General features: G+C 41.3%; 1 pseudogene; it reads left to right on the top strand.

Moving 5' to 3' along the window:
* Positions 1-5,762: 5,762 nt before the first annotated feature.
* Positions 5,763-16,221, top strand: LOC143110436 (myosin heavy chain, fast skeletal muscle-like; annotated as a pseudogene).
* Positions 16,222-17,922: the final 1,701 nt, after the last annotated feature.

The following is a 17,922-nucleotide window of genomic DNA, read 5'->3' on the forward strand; positions in this document are numbered from 1 at the left end:
GACGTCAGTTCAAAGACGTGATAGGGCCATTTGGGAGGAATGTCCTCATGACGATTATGACTAGAGGCTCATGCTGCTTCCTTATGTTGGAATATGCGAAAATAAACAGAAATCGAAGGGATACCTTCTTATACGTGATTTCTGCAACAATGGTAGGCTAGCCTACTGAAAACGTTTGGATATTCTGTTATTTTCTGCTGTTGGCTAAATAGATAGACACACATATAAGGGAAACACTTCATATTGAATTTATGTGCTACAATGCAGGCTTGTTAACTGTATGACAACAGTGGTTTATTTAAACTACATCATAAGAATTTATTTCGTCAATCATCATGCTCATTTTAATGAGTAAGAATGAAAGTTCTGCTGTGTTTATTGCAAACAACATTCCGCGATATCTCCCGCGAGTCACGTCAGGCAGACTGTAGCCTTTCTGTCCGGGATGAGCTGCCCTCTGTTGTAGCTCCTCCCGGCTAGGCTCTGAAGATCACGTTTACGTAGTAAGCCAGACCAAGTCAGACTCAGCCGAAGTCAAACAAGCCTATTCTCTGGTTCAACCCAGCATGCATCACATCAAGTCAGATCTGCACAGATCTGCCGCAAGTAGAACTCCCCTAATGAAAGTTCTGCCGTGTTTATTGCAAACAACATTCCGCGATATCTCCCGCGAGTCACGTCAGGCAGACTGTAGCCTTTAGGCTTGTTTGACTTCGGCTGAGTCTGACTTGTTCTGGCTTACTACGTAAACGTGATCTTCAGAGCCTAGCCGGGAGGAGCTACAACAGAGGGCAGCTCATCCCGGACAGAAAGGCTACAGTCTGCCTGACGTGACTCGCGGGAGACATCGCGGGAGATATCGCGGAATGTTGTTTGCAATAAACACAGCAGAACTTTCATTCTTACTCATTAAAATGAGCATGATGACTGACTAAATAAATTCTTATGATGTAGTTTAAATAAACCACTGTTGTCATACAGTTAACAGGCCTGCATTGTAGCACATAAATTCAATATCAAGTGTTTTCCCTATATGTGTGTCTATCTATTTAGCCAACAGCAGAAAATAACAGAATATCCAAACGTTTTCAGTAGGCTAGCCTACCATTGTTGCAGAAATCACGTATAAGAAGGTATCCCTTCGATTTCTGTTTATTTTCGCATATTCCAACATAAGGAAGCAGCATGAGCCTCTAGTCATAATCGTCATGAGGACATTCCTCCCAAATGGCCCTATCACGTCTTTGAACTGACGTCATGAGGGCGTGTTTCAGCTCGTGCAGCTCGTGGAAGGCAACTGCAAGATCTGTCTGCAGGCTAAGACTCCCGCGATATTTTAAGGCCATGTGACATGGTGTCACGGTGGTAAGTCCCTCCCCGGCTGACAGAAGTCGGACAGAATTTCTAACCAGTATGCATTGCGTCCATCCCAGTATGCATTGTGTTCAACCCAGCATGCATCACATCAAGTCAGATCTGCACAGATCTGCCGCAAGTCGAACTCCCCTTTTCTGTCCGGGATGAGCTGCCCTCTGTTGTAGCTCCTCCCGGCTAGGCTCTGAAGATCACGTTTACGTAGTAAGCCAGACCAAGTCAGACTCAGCCGAAGTCAAACAAGCTTTTTTTGGCAGGATTGACCTTGGTTAGACTCTTAGCTTCCATTGGCGCATATTTCTCATGTTATTTCTCCGTATAGAAAATAAAGTAAATTTTTGACACACGTCTGTTGTTAGTTCATGACTTATGTAGGCCTATCATAAATAGTCAGATCCTATTCTATCATACACATTCAGAAAAACAGCCTTTGGGATGAGTGTTACAACTAACCCCGCATATGGGGCAGGTTGTAACATTTCACCTATCACCACTCTCGGTGGAATTGTAAAAGAACAGTAGCTCCTACAAACAAACTTCCAGTGCATATGTGTAACAGAGATATGTATGTTGCTTGTTAAAAAGTATAACTAGTGAAACTCAAATGATTTTAGAATTATTTAGCCATAACCAAAAAGTGTTACTTTGTGCCCCGCGCTCCCCTATTCACTCCCAGAGATGCCGGACTTCCCTGGAAATGACGATTTTGTGACGCTTGTCCAATAAACACCTAGCTTTTCTGCACTGAGATCAGCCAACTCTGTAGTGCCATTGAAAGTCCAGTGAAGCCGGGAGTCTATGGGTTTTTTGCATGTTTTTTTGATGGTTCATGCATAGGGTTCATGTCGTCACAGCATGTAGCCTATTACGGCTGTGAAATCACGATAAATGACCGGCAAAAGAGGAGGCTCCAAAAGTTGCTAAATGTGGCTAGGTGTGCTCATTTGCATATCAACGCCAGTACGTTGTACCTCCCCCCCCCCCCCCCCCCCCCCCATGGCCCTTTAATCCACTTTATTCTCTCTGAACTCTGTATAATAATTGATACACTTTATGCGACTTGTCATAGCCTACACCAGGTGGCTGAAAAGCAGTCATTTCCAACCTATTCCCAACTGCTCCTGCTTTGTACTGTTTGAAGTCTGATTTTAACTTCATCATTATGCACACAATTTAACCTTACAATGTCAATGTCAATGGAAATGTCAGATAGATAGATAGATAGATAGATAGATAGATACTTTATTGATCCCTAGGGGAAATTCAAAACAGTCTATATTTGGGATATAATATTTAGGCTACATAATGGGCTTAAATGTCACTCGGACAGACCGACAGATTTTTTTTTTTTTTACTCAGCCGACAGTCCTGCATTTACAACATTGGAACCACATACAAAACGAATGCATATTTTTTCCTAACATTAGCTATGCTCGATTTAGAACTATCTGCTTTGCTTGTGAATGAAGTTGTAGCCTACTTTCCTTTGTTCAATGTTCTTGTTGAACGATGCTGGCAAGCGTGTCCCTGTTTCCCTGCCATCATGTCATTGCTCTTGTCTCGTTGACTCTGGTTGTAATCTCACCCGAAGTTGCTGCACCTTCCATTGAGCTGTTATCTACTGTATAGAACATCTACTTCCTTGTAATAAAACGGGGTGATCATAAAATGGCCAGTCATTCGCCTATTTTTTATAATAATGGGACAACGCTTTGGGCGAATTCGCGATAATTCACTAACGAAAAAGGCATGAGAGGGGAGACTTTCTGACGTTTCAACAACGTTTGCCATCATTGCAAGAAGTTTTTTTCTCACGCTTTGTGCTGCTGCAGTCAGCCTGGGCAAACCGATGGAATCGGGATAACATGAAGGGAAAAAAGCCAGACACAAAAAAGTCGCCAGATTTGTTGTCAGTCGCTAGAAGCTTTTCAGTGGGCAGAGACGGCCAAAAGTCGCTGAATTGGCAACACTGCAGTATTGTAGCGAGAAAAGAAGCCAAAACTGAAGTCTGGCGAAGAACCAGAATGAGTGCACCTTTAGTCCCACTCCCCATCCGTCAACCACTCATCCTCTGGCACAGGAAGAACGGGAACCACTTCACAAACTGCAAATTTGACTTGATGAAGACTTTTTTAAAATCAGTCAATATAAGATGCCTGAGACTTACATTAGATTTCCTAATGTTTTGCAACGATACAATCGCCTTCAAACTGAACAGAATATAATACATAGTCTAATAATAAATATGACAACATGGTGTTTCAACTATGGAGATAGAGGCTGGTTGAGGCTTCTTTCTTATTATTTGTGATACCTAATTTTAAGCTTTAATTTCTTAATTGTTAATCTTTTGGTAGTGCAGTGTGTCCAGGCATATGGAGCTTAGAAAAAATCTGTCACCCAACACCAGTAATAAAACTGCGATGCTCTTCACTTTTGGAATATTGCCATAAAAGTTGCTATTTAAATCACTGCCAAAACTAGTGATAGATGCTACGTATGTGTTGTGATCATATATAGAATGCCACACATTAATTTTTGATGGATATATTAATTACATGCAATTTATTTGAGGGAGCCTACAAATCAGTGGGGAAACTAAATTTAGTAAAGTGATTTACAAACTATTGAAAACTCACACAAAGCTGCCAGATACATTTAAATACAAACAAGAAAACTTGAAGCACAAATCAAACAAACGTATGGGGCAGACATTGCGTGATATATGATAACAGTTGCATTTGTAGAATACTGACATCAAAGTATATGCCAACTGAACTATTCTGTGGATAAAACATTCATAACATCATCATTGCCACTTCCATTAACTTTTTATTCCATTTTTTTCTGCTCAGTTACTGTAAAAATAACCACAGATTTTTATCATAATGAGCTTCTCCAGGTGTCAAATGTTTCCAAGCACATCAATCAAACACATCTTGCCTTATAGAGCTCTGCTTAGTTGACAGAAAAGGGTCAATAAAAGCACCTGCTGGGAGGGAGGGCCGCAGCAGAGGCAGGGGGGATCCAGTGCACAGTAAGTCTTCCACAGACACAGACACAGTTAGAGAATGTGTCATGTGTCTCTTCATCGCTAAAGCAATTAATACACTTACGGTTACTATATTACGTTAATTGATATATTGATATACTAAAATACTTGTCTTTGTGCGTTTTTTTTTATTATTATTCTTTTTCAGATACTCATAACAACTGGAAATTTCATCTTCATTTGGGAGGAGAAGGTAAGGTACATCTGATTTACAATTTATCTGATTTATCTGAACAGCTAAATGATTAAAACAAACTACTTGCTTTCTAGTAAAGTAGATCTTTCAGGGAGCATTTACAGACTATTGCTATGGCACAGTTGTAGCTCCGTTCAAGGTCTTATTTGTATAGACATATGCAACCTTTCTTTCACCCATTCATTTCCATGTAAATGTAAGGGTTGCAGTGTTGTAACTGCATATCAGGCACTTCAGTAGACACTACTGCTTAACACCAGAGCCTTCCTCCAAGTCGTGAGCAGTTGTAACTGCAAACGTAATACCAAAAATCCAAAATGGCCGACAAAAGTCCAAATATGTTGACCTCCCATGTTGGAACTAATATCTAGTTAGTATTATAATTGCATTATTTTTGGCTATTGGCTTGGCTATTGCATGAACCTGTTAAGAGACGGGTGGCCTTTTATGGCACCCCAAGCCCCCTCCCCATCTCCCTCCAACATTCTAAATCAATTCAATTGTATGCACCATATTGCTATGTAGCATAGTAATATTATACACCATTTGAAAGTTTGGACTCTTGGGAATCCTTTTTCATGTACATTCTGTATAGTGCTTTACATTGTCAGATCTTACTATGTCTCAATTAAATTTAGTCGAAAATTCCCTCCTGCCCCTCATCCGCCTTTGGTGCTTCCCAAAGTTCTAGTTTCAGTGTATATCCTAAGCAATAAGTACATGTAGCATATTGGGCCTTGATATATTCACCTTGAGTGCTGAAATGCGGTCAGTTCAGAAATGGTTGTTATTAGGCAGAAAGAAAAACAATATTCTAGCATCTATAACTCTGTGGCAGTATTTAACACACTTATTCTGGTTGTTTCCTAAGCAACTACAGGGTCTTAGCTTTCTAAAGAGGTCAAGCATTTGATGGTAGGCCAAAATAGGTGGGAACAGTGCCCTCTGTAGTAGGCATAGTGCAATGTTGGGGGGCAATGATTGCGTTTTAAGGGAGAAGACATAGAATTTATCGAAGCATTTGAGACTGTCAACCACTTTATTTACAGTACCGTGCCTGTACATGTCTAATTGTGCAAAGCATTTTATGTTGAAACTGTTTGCTCTTCATGTTTATGATTAATACAGTAACCAGCAACCATGGGGGACAGTGATATGGCCACGTATGGCAAAGCTGCCATATACCTTCGTAAGCCTGAGAAGGAGAGAATGGAGGCCCAATCCAGGCCCTTTGATGCAAAGACTGCTTGCTTTGTGGTTGATAAAGAGGAGTTGTACGTCAAGGGTACAATTAAAAAGAAGGAAGGCGGCAAAGTCGTTGTGGAAACGCTTGAAACCAAGGAGGTACTTTAGCAAGGCTGTTGAAATTGTTCTGATGTTAAAATGACATTTTCACAGAAAGTTTCTTGAATACATCTGTTTGGTAAAGCTGTTTTCTACATTGGTTTTAGGAAAGGACAGTGAAGGACGACGAAGTCTTCCCCTTGAATCCTCCCAAATACGACAAAATTGAGGACATGGCCATGATGACCCACCTCAATGAAGCCTCTGTCCTGTATAACCTCAAAGAGCGTTATGCAGCATGGATGATCTATGTAAGCATTATACTTTTAAAAAAATTCAGAAAATAAAGTGAATTTGAAAAGCTGAACAACCAATCTTCTTTATTTTCTCATTCTAGACCTACTCTGGACTTTTCTGTGTCACTGTGAACCCCTACAAGTGGCTCCCAGTATACGACCAAGAAGTGGTGGATGCCTACAGAGGCAAGAAGCGTGTGGAGGCCCCGCCCCACATCTTCTCTGTCTCTGACAACGCATTTCAGTTCATGCTCCAAGGTATACTTTCAATTTTAAATCCATCACTGAATAATACATTATATATTTGATTCATTTATGTAAAATGAACCACTCATTGTCAATCTCTATTTTGCTCCACAGACAGAGAGAATCAGTCTGTCCTGATCACGTAAGTGTCCATGCATCCCTTTTCCCACTTTTTACATTATTAAAAGGCGAAACCTTTACTTTATCTTCTGTATACTCTTCTGGTACGCTTTGTAATTGTGATATCTTCTGTTTAACACAGCGGAGAATCTGGTGCTGGCAAGACTGTAAACACCAAGCGTGTCATCCAGTACTTTGCAACAATTGCAGTGGCTGGTAAGAAGTCATCAGAGGCACCAGCCGGCAGCAGTGGAAAAATTAAGGTACAGGACCCCTTGCATATTTATAGGCTAATTATCACATGGCAACACAGACATTAACTTCAGTAACAATATATCTATTGACTTGCAGGGCTCCCTTGAAGACCAGATTATTGCTGCAAACCCACTGCTGGAGGCTTATGGTAATGCCAAGACTGTGAGGAATGACAACTCTTCACGTTTCGTAAGTTTAGTTTCTCATCTAATCTCTTACATGTTGTTTTGTTTTTAGATAGAATCAACTTCTTAGGGTTATTCTTTTTAACTCAAACTTATCTAGCACTTTGTTTTATTTCTATTAGTATTTCTTTTTCAAAACATCCTCCAATGTCTACTTAAACCTCTACACTATCATATTTTGCTTTTTGAATTAATTAAGGCAGTATTGTTACTCTTAGGTCTATTACTGAATATTATAATATTTATTGAATACTTGAATATTTCCTCATGTGTAACCTGCTTTGGTGAAAAGCATGAGCTAAATGAATACATGTTATATCAAAATGTAATCTCAAACAGGGAAAATTCATCAGAATTCACTTTGCCACAACTGGAAAACTGGCTAGTGCTGATATTGAGACTTGTAAGTATAATTGTTCCAAATAGAAATGTTATTTTATTGCCTTAAATGTATACAAGTTAAAATACATCCTTCCCTGCGTAAAAAGACCTGCTGGAGAAGTCTAGAGTGACATTCCAGCTTCCTGATGAGAGAGGCTACCACATCTTCTTCCAGATGATGACCAACCACAAGCCTGAAATTATAGGTATAGTTACTATTTTCACCAAATGTTCAAAAAACAATAAATGTAATTCTGTATTTTCTGTATGAATTTGTAAAATCATTTTTTTAATCCCGACAGAAATGTCTCTCATCACAAGCAACCCCTATGACTTCCCAATGTGCAGTCAGGGTCAGATCACTGTGGCGAGCATTGATGACAAAGAGGAGTTGGATGCCACAGATGTAAGTCTTCCAATAATGGGTTTTCCTCTCTTCAATTTCTTAAAGATAGATTTAAAATAATCAAATAATTTATCATTCTAGGATGCCATTGACATCCTGGGTTTTAGCGCAGAGGAGAAAGTCACCATTTACAAGTTGACTGGTGCTGTGCTCCATCATGGCAACATGAAATTCAAGCAGAAGCAGCGCGAGGAGCAGGCTGAGCCTGATGGCACTGAGGGTACATTACACTCTACTGAATCAGTCAGTTCTAGTAATAACTACAAGGTACGCTTATTTATTGAGGTAATTGTATTATGTAAGGGATAATGTACTGTCCACCGGTAATTATCGGACAATAAGTCCCGACAGGGAGAACAGAACCCTGATGGGCAGCGGAGCCGCAATTTTATAAATTAAAGTAAAATATGACAGATATATTGTAAACACTTTTATCAAAAATGACAAAAACGGACTGGCACTGGCAGATTCGGAAAGTGAACCCGGGATGACTGATTGTCAAGCAGTAACGTTAACAATCCCACACTGTGCACACCATGTTATTTATCAACATATGTATTCTCATATTCTAAATTTCCCTCTGGATTAAGAGAGTATCTATCTTAATTTAAAGACAAACATTTCCAAAACAATGGTCACTCAGATACCTTTATGTTTTTGTGAGACATATAGCCTTTAACCTAACACTATGTTGGACAAACATTTTGATTTAGGGATATGAGATTCAAATCACCAAAATGCTTCACTGTTGCACTATTTTTAGATGCTGACAAAGTCGCTTACCTCTTGGGCCTGAACTCCGCTGACATGCTGAAGGCTTTGTGCTACCCAAGAGTGAAAGTCGGAAATGAGTTTGTCACCAAGGGTCAGACTGTGCCACAGGTATTATTTTAGTCACTAAATAGTTCACTTAAGATCACAAACCACTTGGCAGCATTTGGACAGAATTGCTAGTAGTAAAATTACATTTTTATCTTATAAACATTTTACTTTTTGGTCTGTGCATAGGATGACCACTGTTTGAATATTCTGTTTCAGGTCAATAACTCAGTGTCGGCCTTGTCCAAGTCCATCTATGAGAGGATGTTCTTGTGGATGGTCATCCGTATAAACCAGATGTTGGACACTAAACAGCCAAGGCAGTTCTACATCGGTGTGCTGGATATTGCTGGCTTTGAGATTTTTGATGTAAGCATAAGTTACCATCTTTCATATTGTTCACTCACACCACAAAGTCGTATAATTTCAGTAAGGGACATTCATATTACAAACTACTTTTTAATCACAGTACAACAGCATGGAACAGCTATGCATCAACTTCACCAATGAGAAACTGCAACAGTTCTTCAACCACACCATGTTCGTTCTGGAGCAAGAGGAATACAAGAAAGAGGGCATTGTATGGGAGTTCATTGACTTCGGCATGGACTTAGCCGCTTGCATTGAGCTCATTGAGAAGGTCAGTTTTAATCAGTCCAATGATCCAAGTGCTAGATTTGTATTGTTTTATAATATCCACTTTTAAAACTAAGCTCATTTTTCCAACAGCCTATGGGAATCTTTGCCATCCTTGAAGAGGAGTGCATGTTCCCCAAGGCCTCTGACACCACTTTCAAGAATAAGCTGTATGACCAGCATCTTGGCAAAAATAAAGCCTTTGAGAAGCCCAAGCCAGCCAAGGGCAAAGCTGAGGCCCACTTCTCCCTGGTGCACTATGCCGGCACTGTGGACTACAATGTTACTGGCTGGCTGGACAAGAACAAGGATCCACTGAACGATTCTGTTGTGCAGCTGTACCAGAAGTCAGGAGTAAAACTCCTGCCTGTCTTGTACCCACCTGTTGTGGAGGGTAACAAAAAAACTATACAAGTCTACAAGCTAATGCAAAAATATGATATATTTATATGTATATATGTGCATTATTCATACCTCAATTATTAAATAATGTGTATGTCTACAGAGACTGGTGGTGGTGGTGGTAAGAAGAAGAAGAAGGGTGGCTCCATGCAGACTGTGTCATCACAGTTCAGGGTATGCATATTAAACCAATAACAAACAAATCAATCATCTAAAAGAAAGGTGAGGGGATGTTTTGATTGCATTCTTATCTCAACAGGAGAACTTGGGCAAACTGATGACCAACTTGAGGAGCACCCATCCTCACTTTGTGCGTTGTCTGATTCCAAATGAAATTAAGAAACCAGGTAAAGGGCGCTTGGTAGTCAATAAAGATGTGTGCATTGTTCATGCATTACACTGAGAATAGAAGATCTCATGACATGTATTTGACAGGTTATATGCAGAACTTCCTGGTCATCCACCAGCTCAGGTGCAATGGTGTGCTGGAGGGTATCAGAATCTGCAGAAAGGGTTTCCCAAGCAGAATCCTCTATGGTGACTTCAAGCAGAGGTGAACTGAGAAAGCCAATGAAGTATTACACATATTCCATACTGCATTTAGAGAGGAAAAAGTAATGCTCTATATGGACATTTACCAGTATTTATTCCGTCCAGATACAAAGTGCTAAATGCCAGTGTCATCCCTGACGGCCAGTTCATTGATAACAAGAAGGCTGCTGAGAAGCTCTTGGGATCCATTGATGTTGACCACACACAATACATGTTTGGACACACAAAGGTAGATAGGTTTCATGCAATCTATTATCTGTACCTCATGAGTACAAACTAGAGCACAGCCTTTTTCTGTGTCAAATAGGTGCTTATAATTTCATTCATCCCTCAGGTGTTCTTCAAAGCTGGTCTGCTGGGTGATCTTGAGGAGATGCGAGATGAGAAACTGGTTGCCCTGGTCACAATGACTCAGGCTCTCTGCCGTGCATACCTGATGAGGAGGGAGTTTTCAAAGATGATGGAAAGGAGGTAAATTTGAATATCAAAAGAACTCAGAAGTCTGAAAGACTGCTATAAGATTTTGATATCCATACTTTCTACACGATTCATGTAATTATAATTCTACAACCTATAATTAAGGATACATTTCACCACCCTTGTTGTGTAGGGAGTCTGTCTACACCATCCAGTACAATATACGTTCATTCATGAATGTCAAGCACTGGCCTTGGATGAAGGTTTACTACAAGATCAAGCCTCTGCTGAAGAGTGCTGAAACTGAGAAGGAGCTGGCCGACATGAAGGAGAACTTTGGGAAACTCAAAGAGGAGTGTGCAAAGGCAACAGCCAGGAAGAAGGAGCTAGAGGAGAAAATGGTGGCTCTGGTGCAAGAGAGGAATGACCTGGCGTTGCAAGTGGCATCTGTAAGTGTAGTGTACCATTTCAATATTCATAATCATACAACTACCCAGTCTCAGCATTGTGTTTTCAATTCAAATTATGTATTGTCATGCTCTCATCTTATATTTACAATAGGGAAATGAGGGTCTCAATGATGCTGAGGAGAGGTGTGAGGGTCTTATCAAATCTAAGATCCAGCTTGAGGCCAAGCTCAAAGAGACAACTGAGAGACTGGAGGATGAAGAGGAAATCAATGCTGAGCTGACTGCCAAGAAGAGGAAGCTGGAGGATGAGTGCTCTGAGCTCAAGAAGGACATTGATGATCTGGAGCTGACCTTGGCCAAAGTGGAGAAGGAGAAACATGCCACCGAGAACAAGGTTTGGATTTATAAAGGGCCGATCAATGTAGTCTGTCAGAAATATAGTATCTTATCTACACTGTTCACTAATATAAAACTTTCTGTGTGCAGGTCAAGAACCTAACTGAAGAGATGGCCTCTCAGGATGAGTCCATTGCTAAGCTGACAAAGGAGAAGAAAGCCCTCCAAGAGGCCCACCAGCAGACTCTTGATGATCTTCAAGCAGAGGAAGACAAAGTCAACACTCTGACCAAATCCAAGACTAAGCTTGAACAGCAAGTGGATGATGTAAGTACAAAAATCAACATTTGACAACTTCTCACACTGAAATTTGACCATTTACAACATAACGGTACTCACCTCACACTTCAAATTGGCAGCTTGAGGGTTCCCTGGAGCAAGAAAAGAAGCTCCGTATGGACCTTGAGAGAACCAAGAGAAAGCTTGAGGGTGACCTGAAGCTGGCCCAGGAGTCCATCATGGATCTGGAGAATGACAAGCAGCAGTCTGAAGAGAAGATAAAGAAGTAAAGGCATTATTTATTACAAAATATCACTGTTCAATTTCCATGTATGCAGCCAACTTCAGAAATGATTCTTCCTTTTCTTTAATCTTTTTTAATCAGGAAGGACTTTGAAACAAGTCAACTTCTTAGTAAGATTGAAGATGAACAATCACTTGGTGCTCAGCTGCAGAAGAAGATCAAGGAGCTTCAGGTTTAATTATTCTCCACCAACTCAAACTCTGAGTGTTTTTGCAGTTTTCTGTCTTACTACCATAATATTTTTTTTTCAATAGGCCCGCATTGAGGAACTGGAGGAAGAGATTGAGTCTGAGCGTGCAGCTCGTGCCAAGGTTGAGAAGCAGAGAGCTGATCTCTCCAGAGAACTTGAGGAGATCAGTGAGAGGCTTGAGGAAGCTGGTGGTGCCACTGCTGCTCAAATTGAGATGAACAAGAAGCGTGAGGCTGAGTTCCAGAAGCTGCGTCGTGACCTTGAAGAGTCCACCCTGCAGCATGAAGCCACTGCTGCAGCTCTCCGCAAGAAGCAGGCCGACAGCGTGGCTGAGCTGGGAGAGCAGATTGACAACCTCCAACGTGTCAAGCAGAAGCTTGAGAAGGAGAAGAGTGAATACAAGATGGAGATTGATGATCTCTCTAGCAATATGGAGGCTGTTGCTAAATCTAAGGTTAGTGAGATGTTTACCCTCATGCTATCTTGTAAACAAATCAACCTACAATCATTTCATTAACTTTTTGCTACTAATGGACATTATCATAAATAGACCAATCTGGAGAAGATGTGCCGCACCCTTGAAGACCAACTTAGTGAAATCAAGGCCAAGAGTGATGAGGGTGCCCGTCAGGTCAATGACCTCAGTGCTCAGAGAGCAAGACTTCAGACTGAAAATGGTGAGCTTGGCCGCCAGGTTGAGGAGAAAGATGCTCTTGTGTCTCAGCTGACCAGAAGCAAGCAGGCCTTCACTCAGCAAGTTGAGGAGCTGAAGAGACTGAATGAAGAGGAAGTCAAGGTACTGTTACCTATGCATGACATAAAGAAATTGGATTACATCAATCACATTTGGGGAAATGCTTTCATAAACACCCTTACTTGTTAAAACAAACAGGCCAAGAATGCCCTGGCTCATGCTGTTCAGTCAGCTCGCCACGACTGCGACCTCCTTAGGGAGCAGTTTGAAGAGGAGCAGGAAGCAAAGGCTGAGCTTCAACGTGGCATGTCCAAGGCCAACAGCGAGGTTGCTCAGTGGAGGACCAAGTACGAAACTGATGCCATCCAGCGCACTGAGGAGCTTGAGGAGTCCAAGTAAGTGCTAAAGATGCAAAAACACAGTTTTGGATATATTTTGTTCACTTCTAAAAAATCATCATGTTTTCTGTCTTAAATCTGATGCTTTTTCCTTCAGAAAAAAGCTTGCCCAGCGTCTCCAGGAGGCTGAGGAGCAAATCGAGGCAACCAACTCAAAATGTGCCTCTCTAGATAAGACCAAGCAGAGACTCCAGGGTGAGGTTGAGGACCTCATGATTGATGTGGAGAGAGCCAATGGTCTAGCTGCCAACCTGGACAAGAAGCAAAGAAACTTTGACAAGGTAACACCTCCAAAACATCATTCATGTGTGGAATGTAGGTGAATAAGTATAAGACTCACAACAACTGTTTCTAAAAGGTCCTGGCAGAATGGAAGCAGAAGTACGAGGAGGGTCAGGCAGAGTTGGAGGGTGCTCAGAAAGAGGCTCGTTCTCTCAGCACTGAGCTGTTCAAGATGAAGAACTCCTATGAGGAGTCTCTTGACCACCTTGAGACCCTGAAGAGAGAGAACAAGAATTTGCAACGTGAGTAAAAATAGCCCAACGCATATCCCACTCAAAAAATATTTTCAAACTTTCAGATAATATGTTTACTCTAATATAACCGCATATTTGCAGAGGAGATTTCTGACCTGACTGAGCAGCTTGGTGAGACTGGAAAGAGCATCCATGAGCTTGAGAAGGCCAAGAAGACTGTTGAGACTGAGAAGTCCGAGATCCAAACCGCCCTGGAGGAGGCTGAGGTAGAAATTCAGACAGGCTTTCCTACACAGTGAGTAACGGAAATGATGATGTTTTATATATTTTAAAATTCTTCATTTTCTTGTTTAGGGAACTCTTGAGCATGAGGAGTCCAAGATTCTTCGTGTCCAACTTGAACTCAACCAGATCAAGGGTGAGGTTGACAGGAAGCTTGCAGAGAAGGATGAGGAGATGGAGCAGATCAAGAGGAATGCCCAGAGGATAGCCGACTCCATGCAGAGCACTCTGGACTCTGAGGTCAGGAGCAGAAATGATGCCCTGAGAATCAAGAAGAAGATGGAGGGAGACCTCAATGAGATGGAGATTCAGTTGAGCCATGCTAACCGCCAGGCTGCCGAGTCTCAGAAACAACTGAGAAATGTGCAGGGTCAACTCAAGGTCAGTTATGTAATAAAATAGTACAAGGACCCTATCTTACCATAATTACTATTTGGTTAATAGTTCAAGAATGTCCATAAATCAATATTATATGATTTTGTCCGAACTCTCTCTTGGTAGTATGGCACATATTTTGTCATTTTTTATTAGGATGCCCAACTGCACCTTGATGATGCTGTCAGAGGACAAGAGGACATGAAGGAGCAGGTTGCCATGGTGGAGCGCAGGAATGGCCTGATGGTGGCTGAGATTGAGGAGCTCAGAGTTGCTCTGGAGCAGACAGAGAGAGGCCGCAAAGTGGCTGAACAGGAGCTGGTTGATGCCAGTGAGCGTGTTGGCCTCCTGCACTCTCAGGTGGGGGATATATTTTTCTCACAAAAAAAAAACATTTTTTCAATCATACCCGCAGTTCTTTCAAAATATTTTTCGCCATATAACATATTTGAAATTATTTCTGAACGTTAGAACACAAGTCTGATTAACACCAAGAAGAAGCTTGAGGCTGACTTGGTTCAGATCCAAGGTGAGGTTGATGACATCGTCCAGGAGGCTAGAAATGCTGAGGACAAGGCCAAGAAAGCCATCACTGATGTAAGCAATGTTTTGTTTTGAACTTTAGTACTGTATATTATGAGCTAAATACTGTACGTAGCTTGCGTGATCTAAAACACAATTTCCAATTATTCAGGCTGCCATGATGGCGGAGGAGCTGAAGAAGGAGCAGGACACCAGTTCTCATCTGGAGAGGATGAAGAAGAACCTGGAGGTCACTGTGAAGGATCTGCAGCACCGCCTGGATGAGGCAGAGAATCTGGCCATGAAGGGTGGCAAGAAACAACTCCAGAAACTGGAGTCCAGGGTAAGTGACTAAACTTGGGTGAGATATTCAGAATGTAATAAATAAAATGAAGACATTGTGAAATGAAATCTTGCTTATGTAAAGGTTCGTGAGTTGGAAAGTGAGGTTGAGAATGAACAACGACGTGGTGTTGATGCTGTCAAGGGAGTCCGCAAATACGAGAGGAGAGTGAAGGAGCTCACCTACCAGGTACAAAGTTTCTTTCACCACTATTGAACAGCATTTATCTCGAGGAGGACAATGATTGACAGATTATTTTTCTTTCTGTAGACTGAGGAGGACAAGAAAAACGTCAACAGACTACAGGACCTAGTTGACAAGCTGCAGCTGAAGGTCAAAACCTACAAGAGACAGGCTGAGGAAGCTGTAAGTTGTTTCTTGTGTTGGCTATACGGTCAAATGTCTTACCTTTCGTCTTAATAAAAATGATGAAAAACACTGGACTTAAAAGAATAAAAGATTAACAACTTTTCAGTTCATCCAAACACCATCATCAGTTGTAATGAATGCAACAGGAAGGATGAACAGCAAAACATTTTGTATCTTTTAGTCCTTTCAGTCCGGTGTTTTTAAAGTAAACGTTTTAAAAGAACTGCTATCACCTGGACCCTAAATGGATCTTCATAGACACAAAAAATTGATTGGTTTGATTCAAAACAGAAGCCTCTGCACTCAAACATACTTTCTCATTATTAGGAGGAGCAATCCAACTCCCACCTGTCTAAGTTCAGGAAGGTTCAGCATGAGCTGGAGGAGGCTGAGGAGCGTGCTGACATTGCTGAATCCCAGGTCAACAAGATGAGAGCAAAGAGCCGTGATTCTGGAAAGGTAAATCTAATTTCCCATATGCCAATGTACTGTATAATAAGCCATCATATGTTAATACTCAATTTCATTTCATTCCTTAATTTCTCTTTCTCAGGGCAAGGAGGCTGCAGAGTAAATCCTGTGAAATCTTCTGACCAGTCACTCATTTGGATTAATATCCTGATTATTGTGGCCATTCTGTAACTCCTACATAATAAACATTAAAAAGTCTCTTCAGAACATGAGTATATTGTTTTTAATTAGAATCAGAATTAATTGTGGTCTGAATTATTCTGGTATGTTGGCTAAAACAGACTTGTTTGCCAATAATGAACGATGTGTATATCCTTGATAACCTTGATGTTCCCAATAGCAACTGCTCTTTATGTCTGTTTCATGAGGGTTTATCTAAGCTTACAGTAATAACTTATGTAAAACATAGAAGCAGCTCACCCACAAATTAGCATTGAAAACTTAAAAAAACACTTTACAACACTTGTTAATGTGTTAAAACACACATTAACAAAAAGTGTCAGTACATTTCAGTCACAACCTTGACATGAAAAGAACTGCAGACTACAAATGCACAAACAAATTCACAAACTGGAATGCTGGTTTCTTTTAAGGTTTCCAGATCTATTAATCTAAAATAATTCTGTTTTAGTAGCTGAGGACAGAGCCCAGAACAAAGTCTGTGATTGTAGGAAGACTCAAATCACATGTTACCACAAAGTATGCACCAAAATTGACCAACATTAGCTGGGTTAATGGATAATTCACTTTATGTTGATTCAGTGTTCACAGAAAGGACAAGCCTCCTGAGATGATAGATGGATGGATACATTAATAGATAGATAGATAGATAGATAGATAGATACTTTATTCATCCCAAGGGAAATTTAGGATCTTCAATGTCTGACCTACTGATGGCCTTTGGTCAAATTAGGACAGACTTTGGAACATGGTCTTTAGGAGAAATTCACCCATGGGAAACTATACCCTAATACCTCATTTCATGAGACACTACAAAGAATGAAATCACTTGCCATTCCCTGGATAAGATAGAGTTCAAGCTTTCACACAATGAATATGATGAGGTAGGTGTCAGTCAGCACACCTGTGAGTACACCTCCCCACTGTCACTGGCCCGTCCTGTCAAAGACAACGGTCCAGTAATGTCACTGCAGCTCCCTTTCAAATTACTCCAGAAAACACTTTTAACCTTTCTAGCCTTCTGAATCTGGCCAACTGGTTGCTGGTATAACTCTGTCCTACTTGAGAGAACCAGCTCCAGTGACCTGTACACCATCCACCATGAACGTCACCTCCGATGGGCTGGGCATGTTCATCGAATGAATGACACTTGCCTCTCTAAAATCTTATTATATGGTGAGCTGGCAAATGCCCCCCACAAACATGGTCGCCCCCGTCTACGCTTTAAAGACGTCATCAAGAGGGATCTTAAAGTCTTCTCCATCAACCTGGACAACTGGGAGGCACTTGTAGGCAACAGATCCAACTGGCGCACAGCAAAATTACCAACGGCTGCAGAGCCTCTCAGGAGGCCTGGAAGAGAGACGCTCAAAATGGGAAGCAGTTTGTGGCATGCGACATGAACGGCCATACCTGCCTCCCACCTGGAACTTCATTCAAATGTGAAAGCAGACGGTTGATCAGCTGTGTTCTAAAGAATGTTTGATTCAAGTTCAGCGTGTGTTGTTGCGAACTATTTGTTTCTCAGCAAAAGCCACGATGAAACGGTAACAAATTGGCTATAGCCTAGGGCAGTCTTGCGCGCGCAAAAACTGGTCTGCCGCTGCGCTGAGCAAAGCGCAGCACAAGCGGCATTTTGCTGCTTTGCCGCCCTTGCGTGTGCCGTGGTCAA

Source organism: Alosa pseudoharengus, unplaced genomic scaffold (genome assembly GCF_046254945.1).
Source record: "Alosa pseudoharengus isolate Yale_2024_CS ecotype anadromous, Long Island Sound unplaced genomic scaffold, YU_APseudo_1.1 YU_APseudo_1.1_scf_7, whole genome shotgun sequence".
Classification (NCBI taxonomy): domain Eukaryota; kingdom Metazoa; phylum Chordata; class Actinopteri; order Clupeiformes; family Clupeidae; genus Alosa; species Alosa pseudoharengus.